Raw genomic sequence first — 17,450 nt, 5'->3', positions numbered from 1 at the left:
TGGTGAGAGTAGTTGGATGGAATGTGGAATATTGGGAGGAGAGCAGTGGCGTAGCCAGAAGGCAATTTTTGGGTGGGCCAACAGGTTGGATGGGTGGGCACTAGAGTTGCCAACTTTTTTGAAAGAGAAAAAACAGCAACCTGATGCACTCATGCTCTGTCCCTACCCCACTCCCCATAACTTCAATGAGGGTTGCAGTGCAGGCTTCAGTGGCTGCAGGCCAATTGAGAGCTAAGGGAAGTACAATAGACTGCACTATTCAGCCCCATTGTCGGTCTTGCTGCTATTTTTTGGACAGTTTGCAATGATTTTAGTGTATTTTCCTTACACCCCTATGTATGCTGCATTACAATAGTCTAATTGTGATAGTATCATTGATTGTACCATTATCCGGAATGATTGTCTAGGAAAATAGTCTGTAATCCTCAGTTCCCTTAGTGTTCTGAAGCATTTTGATGTTACTGCTGATATTTGAGTGTTCAGCAATAGATGTTTATCGAGAATAATTCCCAGTATTTTAGTTGTTTTGATGGTTGATTGTGAAATTTTGGTGAGATGTGGGGTTGTGTGGTCTGGATAGAACCAGGAATTTGGTTTTGTCTCTGTTTAATTTGAGTTTGAAGATTGTTGCCCAGTTTTCCATGAGGTCCAGGCCTTTTTTTTTTTTTTTTTTTTTTAATTTATGCTGAGTCCCTCAGGGTTCTCCACTGTCACCATTGCTTTTCAATGTCTTCTTAATATCTCTAGGTTTTTTGCTGCACAATAATAAATTTTCACACTGTATTTATGCAGATGACATTTCAGTTTTGATTCCATTTAATTTTATTTCAACAGTTGATCCCATATTAATTCAACAATGCACGTCATTAATAGATAATTGGATGTTTTCCCATAAGCTGAAATTGAATATTGACAAAACTAAATGTATATGTTTTGACATACATCCAGAAAATATTCCAAAATCAATTATCATTAATCAAGTTACTTTTGAATTTTCTATAGTTATTAAAATATTGGGGGGGTGTTCATTTGTAGTGCTTTAACCTTGGAAAAAAAGGCTTCTTCATTAGTGAAGAAATGTTTCTTCCTAATGAAAAAATTGCGGATTGTGCACAGTTATTTTGAACATGACTATTCATAATTCTAGTTCAATCACTTTTAATCTCTCAGTTGGATTATTGTAATCTTGTTTATTTAGGATATAGTAGGGATCTTATTAGGAGATTGCAGACGTGTCAGAATATGGCAGTCCATTTAATTTTTGGATTGTCTAAATTTGATAGTATTTCTTCTAGCTATTTAAAATTACACTGGCTGCCTGTTGAAGCCAGAATACATTTCAAGTTGGCTTGTTTTCTTTTTAAACTTCTACATAGTTTGGCACCGGATATTTACTATTGCCCTGAGAACAAGACGCACCGGTACAGTAGGCTATTCTTTTCAATCACCAAAAGGGAAAAAGAGATTACATTTGAACTATGTTTGGTATGTTTGTTATTTCAAGCAGCATGGATATGAAATATGATTGCATCTACTTTTCAATCCTCCCAATCCTATTTTGATTTTAGGAAAAGTATGAAAATATGTATCTCATTCTAACTGATAAATTTACTAATTGTTCATCATCCCAGCTAAATTAAACTGACTTCTTATAAATTGTAACCAGCTTAGAACTGCAAGGTAACAGTGGGATAGAAGACTGGTTTACCATTATCAAGAACTTTCCACATTCATGTTGTGCCATATTTTCCTGTGCAGTTTTCTATCCCATTGTCACATACGTTTTTTTAATGTTTTACACTGGAAATACTATCCAATAAAGGTCTTCCAACCAGTACATTATTCCTCTGTCCATATTGTTCATTCAAGTGGCTTTTTCGATATTGTCTATTTGAGAGTTTTTACAATTTTAATCGGTTTTTACTTGGCTCGCAGCTTATGCAAATTAGCAGGCACCAACTTTTTAATTGTCCCCATCGTAGGTGTTGACTTTACTTCCTGTGCTTTGCCGTTTGTATTGCTACCTGGAGTTTTTTTAATGCTAAGTTGTTTTTATTACACTGTATTTTGTGATCATTTGTTTTTAATGGTAGCATTTATATTTTGACTATATCGCTTATCCCCTTATTTTTTGGAGCCTGCTTTAACCATCGGGATGGTGCACAATTTTTGCCTCCAGTTCATTGTCCTACTTTTTTGTCTTTGTTTTACTTCTTTTAATGTGTTATACTCACATTTTGAGTGGGTCACCAGTCCTTTTTTTCTCTTTTAACTGGCAGTTTTATATATCGAGACTCTCATAAGTGTCTAATGTGCAGTGATTATCCAGCATTTTGCTTCAGTACCTGTTATTGTAGTGGAAATTATCAAAGCAGATCAATAATAGATGTGCATAAACTTTTATTTTATTTTTTTTTAATTTCTTTATTCATATATTTCCATATATCATCACAATACGTGAATATGCAATCGGCATTTATACAAAAGGCAAAATTAAAAAATAAAGAGAAATATCATTAACAGCCTTTCTGTCCACACGTTTAGGAAATTTTGGAATCCAAGAATTTAGAATTTAAAGTAAAACATATAGCAATAATTAAGGACTAGTGGTTGCAACCGCTGGTTCAGACCCCAGCCTGCATTTAGGGAGGGCACACAACATTCAATTCCACTCTAGCATCTAGAAATTGTTTTAACTGTTTTGGGTCTACAAATTGAAACTGTTTACCCTCAAGCATTACATTACAATAACAAGGAAAACGTAATATAAAAGTTGCTCCCAGTGCCACCACCCTAGGGCGGAGTTCCAAAAAGGCCCTCCATCTCATCTGTGTAGACCTTGAGAGATCAGGAAAAATACGAATTTTTGAGCCCAAAAACAGATTTTCTAAGTGTCTCAAGGAAAGCCTTAATACGGCATTCCTGTCAGGCTCCAGCACAAAAGTAACAAGCAGAGTCAACCTCTGAGTAATTATCTCCAGTGAACTTTCAAGGAAAGAAGTAAGATCCATTCCTTCCCCTGCTATCGGGGGATTTTCTTCCACCACTCCTGATGTAATAAGCCCGAGTAAGGGGAGGCAGTGAGTCCTTATCCATTCCAAGAATATCAATCATATATTTTTTAACCATGTCCAAAGGGGAAATTAAAGGCGATTTGGGAAAATTAAGAAACCTGAGGTTTAATCTTCGTCTAGTTTTCTAGGTACTCCAATCTTTTATGTAGGAAATTATTATCCTTAACCAAAGCCGTTTCTACAGATCCCATTTCTTTAATTTTAATATTCACAGTCTCCAAATCTAAGGTTTGCTGTGCAGTCTTTTGCGCCTGAAGCAGGGCAGCCTCAGAAAGAGTCTTTGTCAGAAGTATTCATTTTTAAAGTAGTTTGCATAGAAGTGTGAATGCTGTAAACCATATCCCATAGTGACTCTAATGTCACAGTTGCTGGTCTATTCACACCACTAATGGCTGGAGAAGGATGAGGTTGATCTTCAACACAAGCAAGTTTAGAAACTATATCCTGAGGCAATACCTTTGAAGCTGATTGTAGCAATAGTTCTCGGCGTTGAGATTCAGCCTCCGTTACTGCAGACACTCCCTCAAACAGGTCGGGCAGAGCCCCTTCGGCTTCCTTCCCTGTCAGAGCTGCCAGCAACTCCCCTCCAGGCTGGGGTGGAGCAACTTGTTCCACGGGGCTCAGGGAAGCCCCATTTCCATTCTCAATCGACACCGAAGTGCCGAGAGTTGCAGAGGGGGTCGAAAAGCCCTGAGGACCTGGTTGCTGTCTGAAAAATTGCAAAGTTGTCTGCCTCTTCGCTGAAGAAGTCACAGGAGCTGAGGGATGTTCCTTCACTTTTCCCCTCCATTTCCCCATGCTTAATGAGGCGACAGAGGTGCCTTAGAGGACCTACAAACAGAGCAACTTCCAGGAGCTAACACAGGTGCGTCCATTCACAACGCCATCTTGGAATCCATAAACTTTTATTTATTTATTGCATTTGTATTCCACATTTTCCCACCTCTTTGCAGGCTAAATGTGGCTTACAATACATCATGAATGGTAGAAATATATTAGAAAATAGACATTTAGTGTTACAGAAGGATCTTGGGTAAGAAGCAGTCTCCTTGCATTGCCCGACACTGACTGTGTGTTGTCCAAAAGGGCTACCTCAGAGGCTATACTATGGACTTTACTGGCAAACAAGTATATAGAATGCTACAAAAAATACATAAATAAATCATATAGGGCCCTGTTTACTAAGGTGTGCTAGTGTTTTAACGCATGCACAAAATTAGCATGCGCTAACTGTGTAGGCACCCATAGGGATATTGTAGGCGCCTATACAGCATGCGCTAACAACGATAATGCTCCTCTAGAGCAGCTTTGTAAACAGGGCCCATAATTTTAGACCAGTAAAATTTGAGTTAGGAGCAGATGTAATTAAATACTTAGGGGCCCTTTTACAAAGCGACAGTAAGCTCAACACGGGCTTACAGCTCGAAGGGAGGCACTACCAGTCTACCACAGCAGCCTGGCGGTAGTTCCCTACCCCAGCACGCACCATTTCTGGCACTGCAAAAATATTTCAATTTTTGTAGCATCGGTTTGTACCCGGCGATAATCAGGCAGTGCTCCCTCAGGTACTTCATGAAAGGCTACAGAGGAAATTGGAGGGTCATGGGATAGGAGGAAATGTCCTATTGTGGATTAAAAACTGGTTGAAGGATAGGAAACAGAGAGTGGGGTTAAATGGGCAGTATTCACAATGGAGAAAGGTAGTTAGTGGGGTTCCTCAGGGGTCTGTGCTAGGACCGCTGCTTTTTAATATATTTATAAATGATTTAGAGATGGGAGTAACTAGCGAGGTAATTAAATTTGCTGATGACACAAAGTTATTCAAAGCTGTTAAATCGCGACAGGATTGTGAAAAATTACAAGAGGACCTTACGAGACTGGGCGGCTAAATGGCAGATGACGTTTAATGTGAGCAAGTGCAAGGTGATGCATGTGGGGAAAAAAGAACCCAAATTATAGCTACGTCATGCAAGGTTCCACGTTAGGAGTTACGGACCAAGAAAGGGATCTGGGTGTCGTCGTCGATAATACACTGAAACCTTCTGCTCAGTATACTGCTGCGGCTAGGAAAGCAAATAGAATGTTGGGTATTATTAGGAAAGGTATGGAAAACAGGTGTGAGGATGTTATAATGCCGTTATATCGCTCCATGGTGTGACCGCACCTTGAGTATTGTGTTCAATTCTGGTCGCCGCATCTCAAGAAAGATATAGTAGAATTGGAAAAGGTGCAGAGAAGGCAACTAAAATGATAGCGGGGATGGGACGACTTCCCTATGAAGAAAGATTAAGGAGGCTAGGGCTATTCAGCTTGGAGAAGAGACGTCTGAGGGGAGACATGATAGAGGTATATAAAATAATGAGTGGAGTGGAACAGGTGGATGTGAAGCGTCTGTTCACGCTTTCCAAAAATACTAGGACTAGGGGGCATGCGATGAAACTACAGTGTAGTAAATTTAAAACAAATCGGAGAAAAGGTTTCTTCACCCAACGTGTAATTAAACTCTGTAATTCGTTGCCGGAGAAAGTGGTGAAGGCGGTTAGCTTAGCAGATTTAAAAAGGGGTTGGACGGTTTCCTAAAGGACAAGTCCATAAACCACTATTAAATGGACTTGGGAAAAATCCACAATTCCAGGAATAACATGTATAGAATGTTTGTACGTTTGGGAAGCTTGCCAGGTGCCCTTGGCCTGGATTGGCCGCTGTCGTGGACAGGATGCTGGGCTCGATGGAGCCTTGGTCTTTTCCCAGTATGGCATTACTTATGTATTTATATTTCTTGAAAAAAACAAAGACCTGACTTTTACCTGCTGCGGTAAAATGGGGCCTCAGCGCGCATCAAAACCGTGCACTGACGCCAGCACAGGCCACCTTTTGCTGCAGCTTCATAAAATGACCCCTCAATGAGTTAAGCTAGATAAGAACATAAGAGTAGCCATACTGGGTCAGACCAATGGTCCATCTAGCCCATTATCCTGTTTTCCAAACAGTAGCCAATCCAGGTCACAAGTACCTGGCAGAAACCCAAATTGTGGCAACACTTCATACTACAAATTCCAGTGCAAGCAGTTGCTTCCCATGTCTGCCTCAACAGCAGACTTTGGACCTTTCCTCCAGGAATTTGTCCAAACCTTTTTTAAACCCAGAGACGCTAACTGCTGTTACCACATCCTCCGGCAAAGAGTTCCAGAGCTTAACTATTCGTTGAGAGAAAAAATATTTCCTCCTGTTTGTTTTAAAAGTATTTCCGTGTAACTTCCTCGAGTGTCCCCTAGTCTTTGTACTTTTGGAAGGAGTAAAAAATCGATTTACTTCTTCTTGTTCTACACCACTCAGGATTTTGTAGACCTCAATCATATCTCCCCTCATCCGTCTCTTTTCCAAGCCTCTTTAGCCTTTCCTCATACAAGAGGAGTTCCATCCCCTTTATCATTTTGGTCGCTCTTCTTTGAACCTTTTCTAATTCTGCCACATCTTTTTTGAGATACCTCGACCAGAACTGAATGCAATACTCAAGGTGCAGATGCATCGTGGAGTGATACAAAGGCATTATAGTGTTTTGGTCTTATTGACCACCCATTTCCTAATAATTCCTTGCATCATATTTGCTTTTTTGGGCAACGCCGCACATTGAGCAGAAGATTTCAGCGTATTATCTACAAAGACACCCAGATCTTTTCCTTGAGCACTGACCCCCAAGGTGGACCCTAGCATGAGGTAACTATGATTCAGATTAATCTTTTCAATGTGCATTACCTTGCATTTGTCCACATTAAATTTCATCTGCCATTTGGATGCCCAGTCTTCCAATTTCCTTAGGTCTTCCTGCAATATTTCACAGGCCGCATGTGTTTTAACAACCTTGAATAGTTTTGTATCATCTGCAAATTTGATCACCTCACTCGTTTTTCCGATTTCCATATCATTTATAAATATGTTAAATAGTACCGATCCTAGTACAGATCCCTGCAGCACTCCACTGTTCACCCTCCTCCATTGACAGAAATGACCTATCCTCTGTTTCTGTCCAATAACCAATTCCTAATCCACACCAGAACCTTACTTCTTATCCCATGACTCTAATTTTCTCAGGAGTCTCTCATGAGGAACTTTTTCAAAAGCTTTTTGAACATCTAGATACACTACATCAGCCGGCTCACCTTTATCCATATGTTTATTCACGCCTTGAAAGAAATGGAGCAAATTGGTGAAGCAAGACTTCCTTTGGCTGAACCCATGCTGACTCTGTCCCATTAAACCATGTTTGTCTACGTTTTCTGTAATTTTATTCTTTACAATAGTTTTCATTATTTTGCCCAGCACGGACTTCAGGCTTACCAGTCTATAATTTCCCTGATCACCCCTGGAACCCTTTTTAAAAATCGGCATCACATTGGCCACCCTGAAATCTTCAGGTACTATAGACGATTTTAACGACAGGTTACATATTACTAACAGCAGATCCGCTACCTACGTTCCTGTGCCCGCTCTGCCAAATGCCTTTGGCTGAAATCCAGTGCCCATGCTGACTTCATACATTTCAAATTCTTGCTGACCTCCTTCCATTCTGCTCTTTTACTTGCCAAACAGGACTATTACATCCAGTTGAAAAATTCTCTTGGCTCAAACCCTCGACGTCTCTTTGCCACTCTCCTCAAAGTGCCTTCACCTCCAACTCCCCCTTCACTTTCTCCCCAGGCTCTGGCAGAGTACTTTCATGATAAGGTTCACAAGATTAAACTTGGATTCTCAACAAGGTCATCTCCACCTCTCCTTCCCTTAGTCCATTCTCTCAACCCTCCAACCCCTGCCTCCTTTTCTGAAATCACTGAAGAGGAAACTACACATCTTCTTTCCTCCTCAAAACTAACTACCTGTTCCTCTGATCCTATTCCCACCCATCTACTTAACACTATTTCTCCTACTGTCATCCCTTTTATCGTCATATCCTCAATATTTAACTTTCCATTGTGACTGTTCCTGATGCCTTCCAGTGGCGTAGCCAGACCTGAGATTTTGGGTGGGCCCAGAGCTAATATGGGTGGGCACGCACTGTGTATATAAGTATGAGTAGTGTCTCTTGGGATCCTACAAAATAATGCCTTACAATTCATTTGATGATGGATTTCTTTTTTTTTTCCCGTTTATTTGTAATTTTATTAAACATCTATATTTGGATAATACAACATCTGAGTCAGCCATCGGCTTGATTCAAGTAATAAATACAAAGGATCGCAAAACATGACTGATTTTTCTTTTTTTACCTTAACATATCTATCCCCCCCCCCCCTTCCCTCATCCCTCCCCCTACCCTATCCTCCCCATCCCCCCTTCTGAGGTTTTATGTAAGCTGCTTCAGAGTGAGATGACCATTTAATATATGGGTCCCAAGTGTGGTGGTAAGCTATTATACTGCCTGTACGCAGCGCTGTGAGTTTAAACATCAAATGGGATATAATCCAGTTTGCGTATTATCATCGATATGTCAGGCAGGGATTGTTGTTTCCATGCTGCTGCCAGTACTAACTTGCTAGCCACAAACACTTGAGTGACTAACCGATGAATAATCAGGTTCACCCCCTTTGGCTTGACATGTAGGAGGCAGTGATATATTTTCATGGGGTAGCTGACCTCAGTCAAACTAGACTTACCAGGAACATATCTTGGTCTCAGTGCAGAAGGGGTAACGTTATGTCACAAACTGTGCTTGGTTGCGAAAAAATGTATAATGCAGCATTGGACCTCGGCGGATTCTCTGACATTCTGGCATTGGCGCAAGTTCATCAGCTGCTGTCATGGGAGGCTAGAGAAGCTAAAGGCTCCTGCAAGCGAAAAGTTTGCTTTCTTAAGATTTGGGGGCATTTTTTGGATGGAATGACTCAGAGAGGGAGAAGCCTTATTCTTAATACTTTGTAAAAATACTATGTGTAGACGTATATTGTGTACAATATCACTTTGAGCAGGGGAAGGGGAGGGGGGGTTTAGAGGAAGGTTTAGAGGGAAGGGATGAGGGTTGCAGGTTTAGACCAGGGTAAATTTACACTATACACTGTATACTATACAACAAATCTGGGGTGGTAGCAATTATAGTAACCTGAGGCACGGCTATTGGTTGAATTATAAGCTAAAATCCTGAGGATGGGGGTGGGGCAAGAGATAGGGTAGGGTGGGAAGAAAAATAGTTAAAACTTTGATGACAACGCTATTATCTTGTTCTTAGTGTGTTTAATCAGTTTGTGATGTTTGCAAGATTAAGCATAATGTGCCTATTGAATGTTTAATCTTGTTGAATCATCAATAAAATTGTTGAAACATATTATAGCATTGCCCAATTTGCCAGCTTTCCAAATCTCTGTGAACATTTCTTCATCCATCTGTTTGTTCTGTCCTGGCAGACGGTAGTACAGCCTTACAAGAATACTCCTTCCCTTCACATATGGAATTTCTATCCATAATGATTCCATTCTGCTATCTGTATCATATGGAATGTTTATTTTATTCAACTCAATTCCCTCTTTAACATATAGTGCAACCCCCCCCCCCTCCAATTTGATCCTATCATTGTGATACAGTTTGTACCCTGTTAACACAGTGTCCCATTGATTGTCCTCTTTCCACCAAGTCTCTGAGATGCCTATTATATCTACCTCATCATTTAGTGCTATATATTCTAACTCTCCTATCTTATTTTTTATGTTTCTAGCATTTGTATACAGACACTTCAAATTTTGTGTTTTCATTAGGTCTACAAGCTGCTTAGAAGTTGGAGGGAATAATGTGCATCCTTTATCCTTCTCTCTCATTAAGCACACCTGGCTTTCTTTCAGCATTGTTGGAACCTCTCTACTGAGATTCCCTAAATGCCTGTTTCAGTAGTATCCTTCAAGGATACTCCACACCAGGGGAGCCAACTTTTCAAAATTATTGGGTGTGCTAAGCTCAGTGGAAATAATTCATCCCTGCACATATACAAGGAATTTTCTCAATATTTGGGGTTCTCAAGCACCCACAGAGCTGGCTCCTATGCTCCACACCAAACCATGCGCTCCCATGCTACTGTTATCTTTATCACTTAATTCCTAATTGTTCTCCCTCGTTTCAAACTTTCAAACACATGCACAGATTTAAATTATCCTTCTCGTTCTCCTAAAGTGCTATTCCTGTACACTCATCAGCAACGGCAACTTTTGTTATTAGCTGTCTCTTACACAGTAAACTTTTTCCTGTAAGTTTCCTGTAAGTTATTTTATTATTTGCTACAGCCACAGCTACTTGAAGTTCACCTGACAATTTAGGTAGGACCCTAATTATAGCATTCTTTCTCTCTCAACTATCTCAAAAAATGTACATACAGAAACTTCTACAAAACATCTCATGAGTTCATGATCAAATAATTAAGTTGCAATAAACATTGACGGTGGCCATACAGGATTTAAAATAAGTGGACCTATCTTGAAATGCAATTTTTTAACTCTCTGCCAGAGCTGCAGTTGGAGAAATTTTTAGCATACTGTACTTCTTCATGCCATCAGTATTCCCTTGTGAATATGTAACTCCAGGGGACAGGCTAAGCCAGTACTGTGGTTGGATCCCTTTGCAAAAACATACCAGCAGACTGTTCTGCCAAGAAACCACCGTCATGCTATAATATCTCCTGACTGCCCATTAAAATTGCCTTGTAAAAGGTAGGGGCTACATTCTGTGCATTGCTGGGAAACGGCTGTGCATCACTTGGAATGCACATTTGAATAGTATTCAGCTCATTGTAATATATTTGCATATGATTCCCATTATCTGCTACCATGAACATGCATTTCTCACTGAATACCGTGCTCGCTAAACCGGCTAGAACTAGTCAAAATTGCAGGTTGCTAGCACGGAAACATGGAAAGTTTTGTGTATCAGGGCATTGATATTCCTCTCTTCCATCCCATCTCCCTGTTTCCAAGAAGCATCTTCATTTATCTTTTTTTTTCTGCCCCCTCTACCCTCAGTATTCCCATCTTCCATCCGCTCCTGCAAACCAGCACTATTAATATCTCCCCCCTCCCTAGGTTTTCACCCTTAATATGGAATTCTCCCATTCAGCTAAAATCTAAAGAGAATCCACGTACGTGGAGAACTCAATAAATCCCACGAAACATAAAGTGTAAACAAAAAGGTGGGAATATGAGCCAGGCTATCCAATAACTGGACCTAAAATCAAGTTTAAAATAAACAATATTTATTAATTTTCGAGCAAATAATAATAAAATAATTCCTGGCTCATATTCCCACCTTTTTGTTTACACATTCTCCCATCCAGCACCATAAATACCCCCATCTCTCACTTCCCCCAGGGTGACACATTTACTATTCTCTTTGTCCATTCCCTTCTCCTAGGATATACTGAGGTTTGTTATTGCATTGACTAGATTTGGTTGGCCAAGTTAGGTGATTAGCCACTTATCTTTCTTTCCTTACCTGACCACTATCTTGTCCTTGGCCTCATCCATTTTTTGCTCTCTAAATTTAGAATCTGAGCACTATGATAAGTAGTAGTAGTTGGTTTTCAGAGATGCAAATTTAGGTGCCTGGGCCCTTTAAAAATTTGACTCTAGACCCTTTTAATCAGCTAGATTTAAACTGATGTTCCGTTTTTGGCTGAAATTAGCTGGCTAAGATGAGTGCTTAGTGCCTAACTAATGTCACTAGCCCTATATCAGAATGAACCAGTATTATTTTAAGTCAACTGTGTTCCTTTAAAGGACTTCTAGATTTAGATTCTTTACATTTTTGATTTATGCCTCTCATATTTTGAAATTAGCTTATGGTAATGTGTATCTGGTCATCAATTGAAGCGTTTACAGACATTACAAAATACAGCAATCTAGGGATGTGTGTAAGAATGACCGCATTACTCTTGTCATTCACTTTCGTTGATTACCTGTTAAATTGAGAATTTCTTTTAAACTACTTGTTTTGGCACATGGAACTTATTATAATCAGGTCCCTAGTTATTTGGAATCTATAGCTGTGCCTTATAGACCTAACAGGACATTTTGGTCCATTGCTGACTTTAGAATGGTGATCCCTCACCCTTCTAAGGCTACGTAATTTTCCTCCCAGAAGTCAGCATTTTTTTTGGTTGGTGCCTTTCCTTTGGGACCAGCTTGCAGTTTTCATACATTCTGAAGGTAGTAAGTTCTACTGAAAAACTTTTTTTTTTTTTTTTTCAAATTGCTTTTGAGGACTGCTCTTTTGGATGATGGGCTAGACTCTTCTGTAGTTCTTTGTATGATTGGTTGGTGATATTTCCTAAATGAATGATTGACATACTTTCCTATTTGATTTTGAAGTTCATTTATTATTATTTTGTAGAAGTTTTTTTTATTTAAATTGTTCACAGCTTTGATCTGACCAAGCTAAGCGATCTATCAGATTTTACTAAACATAAACTTCCTTGTCATCAGCAGCAGATGAATCCATTACAAATGGGTTGTGTCCACCTACCAGCAGGGGGAGATAGAGAACACTGAAAACCATAGTGCCTCTAGGACGGCTAGCTCCATCTGTCTCTCAGTATTTCTCTATCTCCCAGCAGGGTAGGACGCAGCTTGTTCAGCTCCTTGAAAATTTCTGCCTGGGGAGGCTCCTGTGCTTGGCCAGTTGAGCTGGGGTGTTGTGGCGGCTGGTGGTGCCCACTTTAAAGGCACATAGGTTCGCCCTTTCCCTGCCTTTCCCATTTCCCCCTTGTGGATGTAGGCATATAGGTTCGCCTTGTCCCTGCCTTTCCCACCCTCTACTGCCTCCGGAGTACCTCTGTAGCTGTTTGCCTCCAACTTTCCTCACAGCGTAAAAAAAACGTGCTTTTTATGCGCTGCTATTCTGAGTCTTTTATTGATGTGTAGCGTGACCGGAACTCGGTGGACTCGGTCCTTTGAGGTAAGAGCGTTGCTCAGCTCCTCCGGGGAGGGCCCGCGGACGGCGTTTCGATCGGGGTGATTTTGGTGCAAAGCCGCCATTTTGTATTTTATTCCGCCGTTTTTCGGCGATGGCTGCTGAGGGAGTTAAGCGCTGTTCCTGTTGTGGCAAGCGCAGATCAGCAGCGGGGCTCTGTAAAACGTGCTGTATAGATGGTAGAGCCAGTACGAGCATGGAGAGCGATGAGTCTTCCCGCTCAATGGAGCTGGCAGCGGGCGCCATCTTGGAAGCGCCACATGGCTCGACCCCCGCGATTGTGGAGGAGTCTGTGAGCAGAGGGGCGCCTTGGGCCGAGGCTACGAGAGTTGCTCTGTTCCCTGTAGCTCCTCATTCGGAGACGGCAGGTCAGGCTCAGTTTTTCTCCCTCAGTTTGTGCATATTTTACATAAAGCCTTCATGCTGAAAAGAGCTGTGCCGCAGGTATCTGACACTGCATTGCTACCTGGTCTCCCTCTGACTGATGATGGCCCGGGGCAAATGTCAGAAGTGGATGCCCCTGAGCACTGGATGCACGCTAAACATAGATGGGTAAATTCCCCGTCGGAGAGTGGCGCACCTCCCCCCCCCCCCCCCCCCCCCCCCCGGTGGTCGGGCTGTGGGGACTCTGAGGGATCTGGCAGGCCTTCGTGGTCTGAGGAGCCAGAGGAAGGTGTCGGTTTGCCATTGGATCTGGATGATCCCACTGTGGTTCGGATTTTCCACTGCGATGAGCTTCCAGCGCTTATCTCTGATGCCTTACAGGCCCTCTCTATTGATGATCCTGTTCAACCGAGGATGGCGAGTACTAAGAAGCCTGCTCGAGCCTTTCCTTTGCATGACTCCATCCAAGAGCTTATTTCTGCTCAATGGGCTGACCCAGAGGGGCCCTTGAAAGTGGCCAGGGCAATGGGGCATCTTTACCCTCTGAGTGAAGAGCACTTGGCCCATTTTTGGATGCCTAAAGTGGATGCCTTAGTCTCAGCTGTGACAAAAAAGACCACCCTCTCAGTAGAGGGAGGGGTCGCCCTGAAGGACATTCAGGACCGGCGCCTGGAATCAGCGCTAAAACGGTCCTTTGAGATTTCGGGCCTAGCCTTAAGAGTGTCTGTTTGCAGTTCTTATGCTGCTCGAGCCTGCCTTTCTTGGTTACAACAGGCAGAGGAACAGCTCGTGGATGGTGTGGAGTCCCTCGCTGAGGTTGCACCGCGCATGGAGTTGGCCTTGTCATTTTCAGCTGATGCCCTCTATGATCTGGTCAGAGCTGCGGCTAAACAGATGTCTGTGGCGGTGTCCGCCCGCCGTCTTCTATGGCTATGGCATTGGGCTTCTGACATGGCCTCTAAGCAAAGGCTGGTGAAGTTGCCCTTTCAGGGACTTCTGTTATTTGGAGAGGAGTTGGAGAGGATTGTTAAAGACCTGGGGAATGCTAAACCCCAGCGGTTACCTGAGGATAGGCCGCGGCCTTCTTCCAAGGGTCAGGTGGTTCCCTCCTCCTCTAGACCTCGCTTCCGTGAAGCTAGAAGGGATCGCCCGGGGCGCTGTGCTGGGTTTACTCACGTGCCCGTTTTCAGCAGAGGAACTCCTTTCGCTTTGGACAAGCGATCTGCAGCGGCCAGTGCTAGGCCTGGAGTTCAAGGGCGACCCTCTCAATAATGGTGCGCCGGTCCACTCCTCCTTTACAGCTGTAGGAGGACGCCTTTCCCTCTTTCTAGAGGAGTGGACCAAGATTACCTCGGATCAGTGGGTCCTGGACATGATCAGAGAAGGTTACCGATTGGAATTCAATGCCCCGGTGAGAGACGTGTTTTTGGAGTCCTGATGCGGTACTGTCATCAAACGGGCGGCGGTAGAGGAGACCCTATAAGTCTTGTTGCACCTTGGGACAGTGATCCCTGTGCCTCCCACCGAACACGGCTGTGGTCGTTACTCCATTTACTTTGTGGTGCCGCGAAAAGGCGGGTCTTTTCGGCCCATTCTTGACTTGAAGGAAGTCAACAAGTCTCTGAGAGTGCGGCGTTTTCACTTGGAAACCCTGCGCTCCGTCATTGTGGCGGTACAGCCAGGAGAGTTCCTCACGTCTCTGGACCTAAAAGAAGCTTACTTGCACATACCTATTTGGCTCCCGCACCAACGGTTCCTCCGATTTGCGGTGTTGGGAAGACATTTCCAGTTTCAGGCCTTACTTTTTGGCCTCGCCACAGCTCCCCGAACGTTTTCAAAGGTAATGGTGGTAGTAGATGCCTTTCTCAGGTGAGAGGGTATCCGGGTTCACCCGTACCTAAACGACTGGCTCATCAGAGCGGACTCGGCAAAAGAGAGTCATCATGTCACAGCCAGAGTGGTCTCAGTACTGCAATCTCTGGGCTGGGGTCAATATACCCAAAAGTCACCTGACCCCCTCTCAATCTCTAGAATATTTGGGGGTCCGGTTCAACACAGCCTCGGGGTTTGTTTATCTACCCGACTAAAGGCGGTGCAAGCTGCAGAATCAGGTCCGTCTGCTCCTGAGGATGCCTCACCCGCGAGCTTGGGACATTGTCCAGCTGTTGGGGTCGATGACGGCCACCTTAGAAGTGGTGCCATGGGCGAGAGCGCATATGAGACCTCTGCAGATTGCCCTGCTTCAACAATGGTCTCCGATGTCCCAGGATTATCAACGCAGACTCACGTGGCTCCCTGTGGCCCGACTCAGTATGGAGTGGTGGCTCTCAGACAGCATGCTGCGGTGAGGAATGCCGCTAGCGCTTCCCGATTGGTGCCTGGTGGTAACGGATGCCAGCCTGAAGGGCTAGGGAGCACATTGCCAGGGAAGCTATGCTCAGGGTCTATGGACACCCGAGGAAACGGGGTGGTCCATCATTCGCTTAGAACTGAGAGCGATATTTCAGGCACTTCTGGCCTTTCACAAAACCCTGGAAGAACTAGCTGTCAGAGTTCTGTCAGACAACATGACAGCAGTGGCCTACATAAATCGACAAGGCGGCACTCAGTGCAGAGCACTGGCCGCGGAGGCCGCTCAGATATGCCACTGGGCCAAGCTACATCTGCAGCTTCTGTCAGCAGCTCACATAGCAGGTCAGAGCACCGTGCAAGTCGATGTTCTAAGCAGGCATCAAATCGACCCAGCGGAGTGGGAACTGGCAGACGAAGTGTTCCTTCAGATCTGTGCCAAATGGGGAAAGCCCGTAATGGATCTTTTGGCGTCAAACACAAATGCCAAAGTCCCGTCCTTTTTCAGCAGACAGAGAGATCCTCGCTCAGCGGGGTTGGATGCCTTGGCTCAACCCTGGCCTCCTGTATGCGTTCCCTCCTTGGCCTTTAATAGGACGGCTCCTCCTGCGAATTCGGCTACATCAAAGAGTGGTGATCCTCATTGCCCTGGATTGGCCCAGGCGGCCGTGGTATGTGGACCTCTGGCCGATGCTGGTGGAGGCTCCCCTTCCTTTGCCTTTGGTTCCGAACCTGTTGATGCAGGTCCCGGTGACCATGGAGGATCCATGCCGCTTTGGCCTTACGGCATGGCTATTGAGAGGGCGCAATTGAGAGACCAGGGCTATTCTAACAAGGTCATCTCCACTCTCTTGCAGGCCCGCAAGCATTCCACTTCCGTTGCCTATGCTCGGATCTGGCGCCAGTTTGAGGCTTGGTGTGCTTCTAAAGTGATCACACCCATGCAGGCTTCTGTCTCGCCGATACTTGACTTTCTGCAGGATGGTTTACAAAAAGGCATAATTCCCTGCGTGTTCAAGTGGCAGCATTGTCATGCTTTCGGGGGAAGGTCGCTGGCCTCTCCCTGACTTCACATCCGGACATTGCACGGTTTCTGAGAGGGGTGCTTCAGCTCCGGCCACTTGTGCGGGCCCCTTGCCCGGCCTGGAACCTGGGGCTAGTATTAAAGGCTCTTCAGTGTTCGCCCTTCGAGCCGCTGAAGCGAGCTTCAGAGAAGGATGTGACTCTAAAGACTGTCTTTTTGGTGGCCATTGCATCGGCGAGACGGGTATCTGAGCTCCGGGCGCTGTCCTGTCGAGACCCTTTTCTGCAATTCTCAGAGTCCAGAGTAACGGTACGTACTGTGCCTTCCTTCATGCCTAAGGTGGTTTCAGCGTTTCACCTAAACCAGCCTATCTATTTGCCCTCCTTTACTAGGGAGGAGTTTCCAGAATCCTTTGGGCAGTTGCACTTCCTGGATGTGCGCTGGGCTCTGTTGCGGTATCTGCAGATGTCAAATACTTTCAGGACCTCTGATCACCTTTTTTGTATTGTTGTCAGGTCCTCGCAGAGGGTCTCCAGCATATAAAGCCACTATAGCCTGCTGGCTTAAGGAAGCAATTTTTTCTGCATATCTGCTGTTTGGCGGGCCTCCGCCTGACGCCTTTAAGGCTCATTCCACGAGTGATTTCCTCCTCTTGGGCTGAAACTGGAGCACTCTCTCTT

At 43.9% G+C, this 17,450-nt stretch overlaps 1 protein-coding gene across 1 annotated transcript in view; it reads left to right on the top strand.

Moving 5' to 3' along the window:
• The window catches only part of OGFOD1 (2-oxoglutarate and iron dependent oxygenase domain containing 1), a 683,818-nt gene that overhangs the window by 428,655 nt on the left and 237,713 nt on the right, over window positions 1-17,450 (top strand).

This window comes from Microcaecilia unicolor, chromosome 5 (assembly GCF_901765095.1).
Source record: "Microcaecilia unicolor chromosome 5, aMicUni1.1, whole genome shotgun sequence".
Taxonomy (NCBI): Eukaryota; Metazoa; Chordata; class Amphibia; order Gymnophiona; family Siphonopidae; genus Microcaecilia; species Microcaecilia unicolor.
Note: the sequence above shows the minus strand (reverse complement) of the source record. Positions and strands in the feature narration are given on the sequence as shown.